Consider the following 14,615-nt stretch of genomic DNA (forward strand, 5'->3'; position numbering starts at 1 on the left):
CTTTCCTGATCAACGATAAAAATGAAATTTGAAAATGAACCTGATTTGTGTATTTATGTTTGGCTCGTGATTAACTGTCCATTTCTTTTTCATGTGCCTCGATCTGGTGTGGCTACAGATGGAGTGTCAATGTCAGTGAAAGGAAGGAGATTCAGTCACTCTAAAATATCATATGGAAATAAGCTAAAACAAAACAAACCAAGAAGAAAAATGATATGGTATTTTAATAAGTAAGATCTGTACTGATGTTCAGTGTATTAAAGGTACTGTCTGCGATATTCAGATTCCCGCTTTGCGTTGTAGCCAACCACACATTTTCACACCTTGTCCCGCACGTCGCATATTGAGAAAATGTCCCACATTTTCATCAGTCTTTTGATTAATTATCATATTAAGAAAATGTGCATGCGTTCTTTTACCTTTTTTAGAAATTATTTTATTTATTCTTTTTGCAGCATAGTTTTTCACCTATATTTAACACCGCTTTGTCAGAAGTAAATACAAATACACAGCCTACTGTCAATCAAAATGTGGAGCGGTTATTCGTTCCATGTGTTCCAGAAAACAAATGGATAATTCGGTAAATTTAAATTTTACAAGGTGGCATTAGGCTATATTTTCATTTGTTCATTATTTATTTTGTTGGATTTTAGTTGGACTTGATCTGGCCCCGGTTCCCCGATAATGCTCACTCTTAGCGCGCTAAGAAGACTCGAAAGATATATCTTACCAAAGTTGTTTATGTTCCTAAGTGTGTTCCCCGAACCATACTTTAGGAAGCTGCTTAAGATATACCTTCTTACGTGCGACGTTACCGGGCGCTGTCCGTGGCGATGGTGCTGAATTGGTTGATATCGATGGCTCGAGAATCAATTATTCTCTCGTGCAGGGGCTGTTTATGTAAGAAACCAGTGTTCTTTATTAAAGAAGCACTTCAGAAATAAGCACTTTCGTCTCTTTCCCATTTTTGTTCGCTGAGGTGGAGCTGTGATGAAATATTGTTTTTGGAAATACTTTTCAGCATTTCAGTAATAAAATTGTAGGCCTACATCTAGGTGTTCAGCAGTGATCAAAAAGTGTTTAAACAGTGGATTTTTAAATCTCTTCTTGTAAACTCGGAGATGTGGATTCAGACGGCAATTAAATTACGACCTGTTTGTCAAAAAAACAGTAGGTACTAATTTTGCCAGGGAGTAAAAACACTGATATTATGGATTCGGACGGCACTAAAATCACCGACTTACACCTGTAAATGTTTAAAATACCATACAAGCCCATGAGAAACAATATTAGCGTCCGAATAGGACTTAACTGACAGTAGCCTATGCTTTCACTGGCCTTTAAAAGCGCTTTTTAATTAAATTAATAATATTGTATAATAATATAATTAAAAATTCTAACAACAATCAGTGTAATGACAATTCTATTCTCTATCTCTATTCTTTGCATGAAAACACTTGAATTAGCTTAATTGAATACTGCCTGGGTGTATTAAAACTTCAGAATTATATTCATATAGACCTGCAACAGTGATAAGGTAAAGCTAAGAGTGGTCCAGACCAACCTTACGAACGTGTGACTTACAGAAGATATACTTAGCGTACGAACGTTTCGGGAATCGTGCCATAAAGTTAAGAGATAGGTTAAGGAATAGGTTAAGAACTACTTAGCGATAAGAACGTTTTGGGGAACCAGGCCCAGAACTGTTTCAAAAATAGTTATTTGCATGATGCCTGCTGCCTTTGGGCTCAGTGATGTTGAATTTAAATGACATGTAAAATAAAGACATGTTATATTACATTGTGATGTGATGGTGTTTTCTGGAAGACACTAAAGAACAAAGAACTTTTATCAGCTGAAAGGCAGAATACAAATGTTTTTATTGAATTAGATAGATATTTCTATAACAGTTCCAGGTTATGTTTTAGTGTTGGACATTACATTTTTATTTATTTTATTTAAGAAATTGTTTTTAGATTAGCCAGCAATAGCACATCAGTTATCATACTAAACATAATTTTGTTTGTTGTTATAGGCTACTTGATGTATGAGCAACTAAGATAAGACTGTTGTTAGTACTAGCAACAGCATTTGCTCATTGATAAGACTGATGTCAGCACTTGCAACAGCATTTGCTCATTGATAAGACTGTTGCCAGTACTGGCAACAGCATTTGCTCATTGATAAGACTGATGTCAGCACTTGCAACAGCATTTGCTCATTGATAAGACTGTTGCCAGTACTAGCAACAGCATTTGCTCATTGATAGTGAAGAAAAACACAGCATACACTTCATGTATTCGACCACATCCGGAGTACAAGCTCCATACTTTAGTGCGATTTGCAGCTAAACACAAAAACAACAGACTGAGCTGAACATTAAACACACACAAATCTTTTCCTTTACTAAAAAAACACGAAATTCAAGTTAATTTCAACATTTACTATCCAGAGAATCTATCACTGATGCTGTGAACACTGTCCACATTACTTGCAGATACACTAGATCTTCTGTGAACTCCTTTGTGTGAAATCAGGAAGTCACATGCGTCAAGACCAAATAAATGTGTCACAGCCACAGGTCAGTTCTGAGAGGGTTGCAGACAGCAGGGCAAAACGAATAAAAACAACTAACCAACTGTTAAAAATATAGGACAGTAAATAGGCTCATAAATAGACAATAAACCTTTGCATTTTTGTTGTTGATGTCAAAAGGCTGTCCAATCAAACTCTATGGCAGATCTTCACAAACAGCCGCAGTCTAGGCTAAATCAAGCACATTCAAATATTCCCTGTTCTCAATTTTTTTCCTCAATTTTACAGAAACTAATGTGTTTTAATTATAGCAAGCTTAGACCCATGTTTGTAGTTTATTGTACTCCATGAATTATTTCTATTGATTTCAGTCAGTCAGCTAGCAATTATCCGTCTATGGGAAAATGCGCTGATGATGCTCATTAAAAGAAGAGTGGATCTGACGCATTACAACAACATTCAGTTCATGTACCTTCCAAATACCATGAGTTCTCTAGAACACCTTTGTTTTTCATTTCATTCATTCATACTTTACTGTAAAAAATTTGTAACACTGCCCAATCAAAAATTTCAATTGACCGATAACATCTACATTTTTCAATTGGCCCAAGTGAAATTCTGTAAATTCTAAAATTAAATGTACAGATTTTCACTTGGGCCAATTGAAAAATTTAGATGTTATCGGTCAATTGAAATTTTTGATTGGGCAGTGTTAAAATTTTTTTACAGTGTGGCTAGAGGTAATAAAATGCTGGGCCCAGTGGTTGCTTTAAATATCACTTGTGTTATTGTATATTAATTATTTAGCTTGCACACTGTAAAAAAAAATTACATCCCCAAGTCAAAAATTTCAAGTGACCGATAACATCTACATTTTTCAATTAGTCTGACGTATTATTTCTCATTGAGCCAATGTTAACAGACTATTGCAACAAGAATTTCACTTGGGCCAATTGAAAAATTTAGATGTTATCGGTCACTTGAAATTTTTGATTTGGGAGGGTTAGAAATTTTTTACAGTGCATTATGTTAATAATATAACATGTGTAATAATATAAGCCTGTGCAATGCATGCTAATATTACTACATGTCAATATTTGATTTGACCTGATGGGTGGACAAATATATAGTTCTGCATGAACACGTGGTTTACTGTAAGTTATATTGTTTCGGTTTCAGACAGGAAGCTTCAGAGCTCCACATATTGATTTCCTAGAAACACCACACTTTCTTTCCAGTCACGTGAATGCTTCACTCTGCATGCAAGGCCATAACCAGGGTTTGAAAATTAGTGAGGTCCGGGGTGAGGTGTTAAGAATTGTGCTATAATAACACTCACAAAAGCAACTGATTATAAACAGTGCGTGCAGAATTATTAGGCACGCTGATTTTCTGATCATATTTTTTTCCCAGGCACATTTTGCCAATTCCAAACCATATTAATCTTAATAACTACTATTCATTTTGTATTTAATCATTTATAAGTGATATATAATTGTTCATGAAGGCTGGAAATAAAAAACGCCTTATATTCAGGTGTGCAGAATTATTAGGCATGTTTTCTTTTACAGATAAAATAAGCCAAAAAGAGATTTAACTAAGACTGAAAAGTAAAAAAAAAAAATTAAATCCCCATGAGAAGAATGCAATACTAATGCAATATTAGAGATAGCAGTTAAGGCATGACCATTGGAAAGTGAAATGCTCATTGGGTCAGCAGGGTCAGACAAAAACAGCCGTCTTAAACTGCATTACATCTTTTGTACCACAGAAATAGAAACTTGAAGTATAGTGAGTTCAATATCTAAATTGCTTAAACTCTGAGAGGAGCGGGTTGAGCTTAGACATAATAAATCAACTGTTCATGTAATACTGATCAACATACAACATACTGATCATATTCTAACATTTCATCATGTTGAGCTATATAACATTAATTACTTTTATGTACATTTGCTCACCTGTCTAATAAAGTACATGCAAGAGTGGCATCTCTGTCAAGTCTAAGTTAGTCGCGGACGTGAAGCTCTCGGCATCTTGAAAACGCCGGGCTGTTATAGATCCTTGTTTTAGTTCTCCTTTTGTCTGCTTTCCATAGTCCATTATGTTTGAACGAAACAACAACAGCGTGAGCGTGCCGCTAGACGTTATGCAGTCGTCCACGTCTGTTGCCATGGTTACTATGGCAGTACAAGCGGAAACCAGGGATAATGTGGATATTACGTCATTGACAAGTTACAAGGGATTGGCACTATTTTAAATAGTGAATTTCTCTGAATTTACAAATGCTCTTAAGTATTTAGTACACAATTAAAAGAAAAATATAACCGTGCAAGTGGTTTTTGGATATTTTAATACAAAATCTTACATATTGTACCTTTAATGTCCGTGACAACCTAACTCTCTACAAAAACCACAAGTACAAGGGGTGGCAATCTCCCCTAATGTTCCAATACAATGGTAGACCCTACGTGTTGCATTGAATGCAACGTAACTTTCTTACCTATCCAGGCCTCGTAACATATTAAACACTTGATGAAATAATTTACATTACAATGGAGAGATAGGAATATACAGCAAGAATCTGAACCAGGGGCATAGCCATCATTTCAGAAGGAGACAGAAATGTCAGGTGTAATACATTTTTTGTATACAAATCAAGGTATTTAAAAAAAAAAAAAAATGTAAAAATATGTTTTCATAGACATCAATGGGAGACTATAAAAATGGCTTTTTGTTACATGATTGTCGAACATGTCAAAAAAATCAGTTACAATGACGAAAACACACAACACATCCCTTGTGGAGTAAACACATTTTACATAAAAAGTAGTTTTTTTTTTTTATAAAAACCTATTTTAAAAAAATATATACATTATTATGTTACAAAATCACATTTTATTTTCTGGGGGTTTTTGGAGACAGTCGAACATCCTGGGTTTACATTAAAAAAGAATAGGGTTAATAGCTGGTTTCTATGTGAATAAATTGTAAAATATAATTTATTCCTATGATCAAAGCTGAATTTTCAGCATCATTACTCCAGTCTTCAGTGTTAAAAATCATTTGAAAGTGCATATTCCTCAATAGTAAAAACCCTTGTGTACATTAACATTTACATAAGTACCAGACTACATACAAAAATACAACTGCATATGCAAAAATGCATATACAGAACAATAAAAAATAATTTTTCAAATCATCAAAAATATAAAACATTGTAATATACCCCCTGTTATATTGACTGCTATATTGCTTTGCTTATATTGCTATACTTTGTTGATGATTTGTTAATTTATTTGTTAATCATAATAAAGGACAATAAAAAGGAAAACTGTCTCACATTTGTTACAACCTGATCCAAAAGCAGGATCATAATACCCTGCATTAATAAACAAGTATATAATTAATACTACAACTATAATAATAATAATAATAAATGTAATAATTCATTTTTAACTTAAACAATAAAATAGCAGTGCACTTTTGTATGTAATGATATCTGAATGAGACCACACATAGAGGAAACTCAAATTCCACTTACAGATCTCAGAGGTCTGAGACATGCAGATTCAGTGCCGATTCAATCTCACCCGATTGTTGCGCTGCATCCTGTCACCTGTTTGAACAATAACAACATACTCAATTAAACACATTATTTCTTTGGTGAATTAGAAGGACATTTTTTGTTTTCTTTAAAGCTGCAGTCCGAAGTCATGTTCGAAATCTGCAATTGCAGTTATTCGCGGAATTATCAACTCTATGTGAGTTGTGCCTCGGCACGGCACAGCCCGGATGAATCCAATGTTTTGAGGAGAATGTGCGGCTGTCAGTCACCACACCGGCGTGGAGACTGTCATTCGCAATCACAGATTATACTTTTTGGAAGTATGACCAACATAAGAATTTTCAACGGAAAATGTCACTGAACAAGAAACATCTACTTTTGTTCTGACCAACTAAGGGAAAAAAAAACCATTGCAGGAAATCGCGCTGATTAAATCTAATGATCGCTTATCATATCACATCAAACTGTGCAAATTATACTTTGTTCTCAAATTGTTAATGTTAACAACATCAGCATTGTGTGACTACATTTAATGCCCTTCAGATATTTAGGGGCCAAGCACCGAATGTGCGGAGGCACCTATTGTATCTGTTCCTGTTCTTATTATTAGAGGCCAAGCACCGAAGGTGCGGAGGCACCTATTGTATCTGTTCCCGTTCTTATTAGGGGCCAAGCACAGAAGGTGCAGAGGCACCTATTGTATCTGTTCCCGTTCTTATTATTCTTCTTCCGCCATGGGAGTCTATGGCAGCCCATAGAACCGATTGCGGGAAAGTTGTAATGGTTTGACATTCTGATAGAGGACAGTCCCAACATTAAGTACACCAATTTTGGTGTGTCTAAGTCATTCCCTCTAGCGCCACCACCTGTCCAAAGTTTCACTAATATTTTGCTAATAACTTTTGAACCGTAAGGCCAATCAACAAAATTTTTCCTCTGATTCCTGAGCTCATGGCGATTCGATTGCACCATATGTCGTCATTTTCCGTCATAAAAATATGGCCACCATTTTGAATTTTCCAAAAAAGCTACTTTTTCTAACTCCTCCTAGGCCGTTGCTCAGATTTTAACAAAAATTTAACCAGATCATCTACAGACCATGCCGACAGAAAGTTATGGAATTCAAGTTGATTTGCTTAACCCTTTTTGATAAACCCACAAACAAATTTTCATAGCGCTTGCAAAAACAGACGTAAGGCTGTATCTCCGCAACGCTTTATCGGATTCTGACCAAACTTGGTACATGTCATCCCAAGCATGACCTGAGGCTACGTGCTGTGTTTCAGCACAGCGCCACCTACTGGTCCGGAGATATGAAAAATGGCTCTTTTTGCTTATAACTTCTGAACATTTTGTCCAAAAATCATACAATTGGTTTCGTTAGATTCAGGGCATCATGCTGAGTCGACTGATATCCAATTTTACACTATCGGCCATTTTGACTGTCGGCCAATTTTAATTTTGTGCTAAAATGCTCTATTTTAAGAACGCATGAACGGATTGTTTCGAATCTTGGTATGGGTCATCAGCACAATGTCCTGAAGGAGTGTGAAAAGTTTCGAAACAGCGCCACCTAGTGGTTAATTTTTTTTCTCCAAATGCTTATAACTTTGGGTGTGGTCGACTTATTTTCACGAGACTCATCTAATTAGACTCCTGAATCCTTGCTGAGTCCTACGATACCAAACATGCTAGGTTTCACCTTACGGTTTGTGTAGCGTTGTGATTTAGCGCTTAAAAAACATTTGGCAATATCTTCGAAACCGCTAGTCCGATCGAGACGAAACCACCGTCAGATGTTTGGAAACATAGGTCGATATCAGAACTCCAATGCCCAAATGCGAAAATATTGATAGTAAGGGGTACTAAAATCCAATCAAAATCATGTGTCAGTCATTTTTTACGTGTTTTTTCATATAAATGTCTATAACTCCGAAGCAAATTGAGATATTTTTACCAAAATTGACACAAATATGCATGGGCTCACTCTGAGGACACATATATAAAAATGGTGGGACTGAGCCTCTTGGTGGCGCTATAACAGAACAAAACATGAAATTCCCATTGACTTCAATACAGTTTTGTGAATTAAAAATGCTATACTAAACAAATGCATTGGTGTAATATTACGAAACTCAGAATGTGCCACCAGCACCATCCCCTGAAGGTACCCAAAATATTTTGAGACACCGCCACCTAGTGGTCAAAAGTGATAATCAATTATATCATATTTTTAATTACTGTTTCTATGATTTTTCAGCCATTTCGCCTAAAATCCTCTTTAAATGTTTTTAATTGCTCATTGTTGCAGTTGATTTGACACTTTCAGCCATGTCTTGTCGTCTTATTCTGTTTGGCCCCGGTAATTGCTGCTTGCAGCTATATTTAGGGCCCAAGCCCTGAAAGGGCGAAGGCCCTATTGTTTTCGGTAGGATTATTTATTATTCTTATTATTATTCTTATTTTTCTGTCAACCTTTCGGGCACTTTTGAGACCCTTAACGTGCTCGAAAACTCTTGAAACTTTGCACACGGGTCAGAACCCGCGGCCATCAGGGCCGGGCTGAAGCTGGTACCCGGGCGTGGCAGGGGGGCTCAACAGCGCCCCCTTGAACGGGGTCCGAAAACTTGGTCCATAAATCAGACACGCTTGCATGTAATAATATGAAACTCGGTACATATATAGATCTCATCGGGCCGAACAACTTTCCTACTTTTACTTTTTACGCCAGCCCAACAGGAAGTCGGCTATTATGGGTTGTTTGGAAACGCATGCTGTGGAATGTGATCTACTCCTCCTAGAGAATTGATCCAATTGCCTCCAAACTCGGTGTGCATGAAGTCAAGACATTGAGGATGAAAAATTGCCAGGGGATTTTTGATATCTCGAACGGTTTGGCTGTGGCGAGGAAACGAATTTATGGCGAATAAAGGGTCACAGGAAGTGTATTATAACTTCAGCATACATTAACTGATCTTGATGAAACTTCCACAGTGTGTTCGTTGTAAGAGGCCGATCACATGGATGTGACTATTGTGAGTCAAAGTTATAGCGCCACCAACTGGCAGCAGGAAGTGTGTCACTTTCAAAATGCTTTGAAATCACCCTCTTATTTTTAACCGATTTGCTTCAAACTTTATGTGTATAATGTAGACACACGGCAGATGTAGACCTGTGAAAGGATTATTGATATCTTAGATACTGTTGCCGTAGCAACGCATCAAACTTTAATATTCTTTTTTGATGATTTTGAGACTCTTAACATACTTGAAATTGCATCAAACTCGACAGACACATGACATTTATTAGCCAGTAGACATGTGTAAAGTTTCAGAAACGGGCGTGGCGCAGGGGCTCAGTAGCGCCACCTTTTGACAAAAGAGGGGGAGTTAGGTCTATACTTTTATCTACAATGATAAAACTCAGTACGTATATTGTTCTCGTCGAGCCGGACAACTTTCTAATTTACATTCATTACCTCCGACCAACAGGAAGTCAGATATTTTGGTTTGAATGTGGATGTTTCGAAGAATTTTCTCTCTCTCTGTGAGAGTGAGAGGGAGAGGGGGGGGAGAGATTTTTCTTTGAGTGAGAATACTTTTAATTATTGGTTTTCATGGTTTCAGGGGCTTTTGGGGCCCTTAACATGCTCGGAAACTCTTGAAACTTTGCACACAGGTCAGAACCCGCAGCCATTAGGGCCGGGCTGAAGCTGGTACCCGGGCGTGGCAGGGGGGCTCGACAGCGCCCCCTGGAATGGGATTCGAACACTTGTCCATAAATCAAACACGCTTGCATGTAATAATATGAAACTCGGTACATATATAGATCTCATCGGCTTGAACAACTTTCGTGCTCTAAGTTTTACGCCAGCCCAACAGGTAGTCAGCTATTATGGGTTGTTTGGAAACGCATGCCCCTGGATTTCGATATACTTCTCCTTGGGAATTGATCGGATTGCCACCAAACTCGGTCAGCATGAAGTCAAGACATTGAGGATGATAAATTGCCAGCGGATTTTTGATATCTCGAACGGTTTGGCCGTGGCGAGGAAATGAATTTATGGCGAGAAAAGAGAAACAAAATGTGTGTTATAACTTAGTCCGTTTTACTTACAGTTATAAAACTCGCCACATATATTGTTCTCGTCGAGCCGGACAACTTTCTAATTTACAGTTATTAGCTCGGATCAACAGAAAGTCAGATATTTTGGTTTGAATGTGGATTTTCTCTGACAGAGAGAGTGCCCTCTGCCATTCTGTGTGTGTGTGTGTGTGTGTCTGTGTGGGGAGGGGAGGGGGGTGTCTGTGTGTGTGTGGCGAGGAGGAGGAGGGGGTCTCACTCTCTCTGTGTTTGTGTGTGTGTGGCTGTCTGTCTGTTACAGTGAAAAGAGCTTAACTATTTCATTCATTTGTTCTGCATTAAATGATAAATAATTCTCTAAGGCCTTGCTTTTTTGTATATAAAATATTTATATATAAAAATGATATGTATATATAAATATATATTAGTTATGTGACTGAGGATATTTTCCCACCGGTTAATCGATGTGTGACACCGGCGAGGGCTTTTAAATCGCTAAAATGAAAGTAAAATACTCCCGTCCACACCGACATTGATAATGCTTCGGAGCAGGGCGAGGGTTTTCCATTATTTGCTATGGAAGTAATGAACTAAAAAACGTTCGCTTTGTTCTGCTCGCTCCTCGCCGTGGACGCGCACCGTCATGAATGACCATGCAGCCGTGCACTAAGTTTGTTTAAAATTAGTCCTGCATTAAAAGGATAAAGAAATATCTAAGGTCTTGTCTTTTTGCATAGCACTTTATGGATATTTTTAAAATGACAAAATATGCATAGAACATATCTTTTAAATGTATTGTTTGCTTTAAATAAAATTAATATTGTATGTTTGGTGATTCAAGCTGAATGAATTTAAAATTAATGTGCTATATATATTAGATCAATATATATGTTTTCCTTAAAATTTTAATCAACACTAACTTTATTCTCATCAGAATTATACATTTTTGTATAAAATAATACTACCATAAAAAAAAAAAAAAAACAGTCATTAGCTTGGATCAACAGGAAGTCAGATATTTTGGTCTGAATGTGGACTTTTGGCAAAATCAGCCTCTGATTTTTTACCCACTCCTCTTAAGTGGTTTATTTAATTCCCACGAAACTTTTTCAAAATGATGAAAATACTTTAAAGAAGCTAAATTGTAAACAGATAATAAATATCTCAAACGGTTTTGCTATGGCAAGGGATTAAAGTAATGTCAAAAAAGGAAACGCCTAAAACCTATCTTCTAAAAATGTAATTATACTCCATTTATTTCTATATATAATTATACAAATATCAGATCTAAACCCATTTTATTCTGTTTTTTTCAATTTAATAATTGTTTAAGTTTAAAAACATCCAGAATGTTTTTTTAGTCCAAAAAAAAAAAATATATATATATATATATATATGTCATTCATAGTGCTATACTGCCCTCTTGTGTTCAAAGTCAGGTAGGCCTATTGTATCTATGTAAAATATAAAATATACTAGGTACCCGTATGTGATGGTGAGGAATATTTTACCACCGGTTAATCAACGTGTGACACCGCTGGGGACTTTTGAATTGCTAACTTAAAAACAAAAGTAAAATATGTTCGTCCGCACTGTAATGGATAATGGTGCAGAGCGAGCGTTTTCAATGAATTCCTATGGAAGTAGGAATTAACTAAAAAACGTTTGCTCTTCTCTGCCCGTTCCTCGCCGTGGACGCACACCATATATATATATATATATATATATATATATATATATATATATATATTTATTAATTTTTTTTGTTACATATATATAATATATATATATATTTTTTTTTTTACATTTATATATATATATATATATATATATATATATATATATATATATATAAATATAGCTGCGAGCAGCGATGGAGGGCCCAAGCCGGTGACACCGCCACCCCGGTGCCTTTAGTGTAACTAAAGGCACCAGGGTGGCGGTGCCACCGGCTTGGGCCCGCAATCGCTGCTCGCAGCTATATTTATATATATTTATTCTTGTTTCCGCATGGGCCTGGTTGCAGTCTCTTTTTTTTCTGCCACTCCGAAGTCCAAATTCTTTTGCATTTTACAGCGGGTGAATCTCTAGTTGTCACTGGTGATTGTCATTTGAACCTTTCTGGATCCGTCATCAAATTAATAAGTTTAATTATATCAAGTGCTGTGAAAAAAGGCTATTAATCTCCACCTCCAACATCCTCACACGCAATATAACCTACTAGCCGAGACACCTTCTTTATGTGTACAGACGTGACGTAATGACGTAAAGACATGCTTGAATTTCCCGAATTTTTTGTTAAAAGCTTACCGTTTTGATTCAAGCTAAGGCAAGCAGATAGTTTTGAACACTGGCTGGTTATACTTGCTCAAACATTTATTTTGGATAATGTTTAACCCAAAAAAGTTACGAACTGCAGCTTTAAAAAATATTTTCCCACTATAAATCTATTTCCATTGTGTTAAATTGTCTGTAATATTCACCGTTCTGACTTAGAAGGTCCATGCAACAGGAACAAACAGCCACCACCAGAATAGCAGTAGCAAAAGCAGCGGGTAACAGACTTTGAACTGCAATTTTTTAAAGACAGACAGTCATTATTACTGGAATACAACTGATTTTAAAGATATACTTTCAACTTTGGTAATCCATTGAACGAGACTGTTTACATAAATAGCGCCATCTGGTGGGTTTTTGAATAACAGCGGCTCAAACAGCATCAAAGTAATGTGAGAGTACTGTGAGAATTTTATATATATATATATATATATATAATTTTTTCATGTTAAAGGGATTTTTGTTCACCCAAAAATTAAAATTACAGCCCATTATAGCCCTTCTTGCGTGACGTATGACGTTGGAATAGGTGAGAATAGACATTTCTTGTGGTTCAAACAAATAGGGCTGGGTAAAAAACTCAAGCTCCTCTTCTCAAAATCGAAATCCTCCACTATTTATCTTAAAAAATGTTCGTTTTAAAAATGTTGTGACCAGTGGTTTGTTTTGCTGTATCCTCTGAGAGTCCTTGTTTGTCAATACGTTGTACGTTTAGCGTAAGAATTTGCACTTGACAGAAACTTTTTATTATGGTTTATAAAGTTTTAAACATGGATGTTTGTCCTTACTAAACCTATCGCTTTACTTCAGAAGTCTTTTTATTAACCTTGAACCATATGGATTACTTTTATGATGGATGGATGCACTTATTTGGGCTTCAAAGTCTTGGGTCACATTTACCATTATAAAGCTTGGAAAAGCCAGGATATAAACATATATAATTCTGAATGTATTCATTTGAAAGAAGATAGTTCTTTAATATGGCTTTTATTATTAGTTATTTGTTTAATTATTTTACTTTAGTTTTACTTTAGTTTGGTTGGATTTGGAGAATGCATGAAGCTCTAGCATAAGTTCTGCCGGGAAGACTCAATTGTTACGTCACTTATTACCTTCTCATCTATCCAAACATATTCCTATTATTATGGTATAAAAGATTGGTACTTACACACGTCTGAGTTCGCAGATGCTGACGCTTCAATTCACCTCCATCCACCCCACCACCACCAAGATGGGTCTTTCCCTCCATCCTCCCCAACACCACCATGATGGTCCCTTCCTATACCTCACAGAGGGTCAGCTGTGCCCCTGCCTTGTCTTCAGGCAGGATATGCAGATCCAGACCCTCGGATTGCAAGCTACGGACGGGGCCTACGCCAAAGAACTTGATTGCTTGTTGGGCTGTTAATGAATGTTAATTGTTACAGTATTTATTCTCCTGAGTCTTTCTGGTAGAACTATGGTTCCATTCCCCATCAGTTAATCACCTTTGCCCTGGAAGTCTTTCAGATATCACTCAGCATTCGGAACCTCATCTCCAATTACTTCAGCAGCTTCACTGTTTGCTACACAACACTGGAGGCAACGTCAGGATGGAACTACCTAGAGAAAGGTATCGCAATGGGTTGCTCAGTCTTTCCCATCCTCTTCACAGCAGCCTTTGAAATCATTCTCATCGGTGGGAGACAAATGGTCCGAGGAGTGAGAGGACAGTCAGGCCAACGACTGCCAGCGCTGTGGAGTTATGGATGACGTAACCACCCTTCTTCAAACAGCAGCCTGTACCAACCAGTTAATGAAGAGGTTTGAAGAAAAGGAGCCAGAAATGATCACATCTCTTTCACAGTGAACAGTAAGAAAATCCCAATACTAGCAGAACAACCCGTCCGGAGCCTTGGGAAACTGTATACAGCCGACTTGTCAGATAAGCATATGGCTAACTCACCAAAGGTCTGATGCGGATCGACAAGAGCTATCTTCCGGGTAAATTCAAGATCTGGTGCTACCAATTCACAGTCTATAGGCGGCTAATGTGGCCTCTCAAGATGTGTGAGATCACCACCTCCACTGTGCAGAAGACGGACTCAAAAGC

The 14,615-nt window shown here is 36.9% G+C and overlaps 1 protein-coding gene across 1 annotated transcript in view; it reads right to left on the reverse strand.

The window, feature by feature from the left end:
- Nucleotides 1-14,615, reverse strand: part of LOC309476006 (uncharacterized protein) — a 235,965-nt gene that overhangs the window by 200,050 nt on the left and 21,300 nt on the right. The gene's annotated exons all lie outside the window — the stretch shown is intronic.

The sequence above is a fragment of the Leuciscus leuciscus genome, assembly GCF_965113295.1.
Source record: "Leuciscus leuciscus genome assembly, chromosome: 15".
NCBI lineage: Eukaryota > Metazoa > Chordata > Actinopteri > Cypriniformes > Leuciscidae > Leuciscus > Leuciscus leuciscus.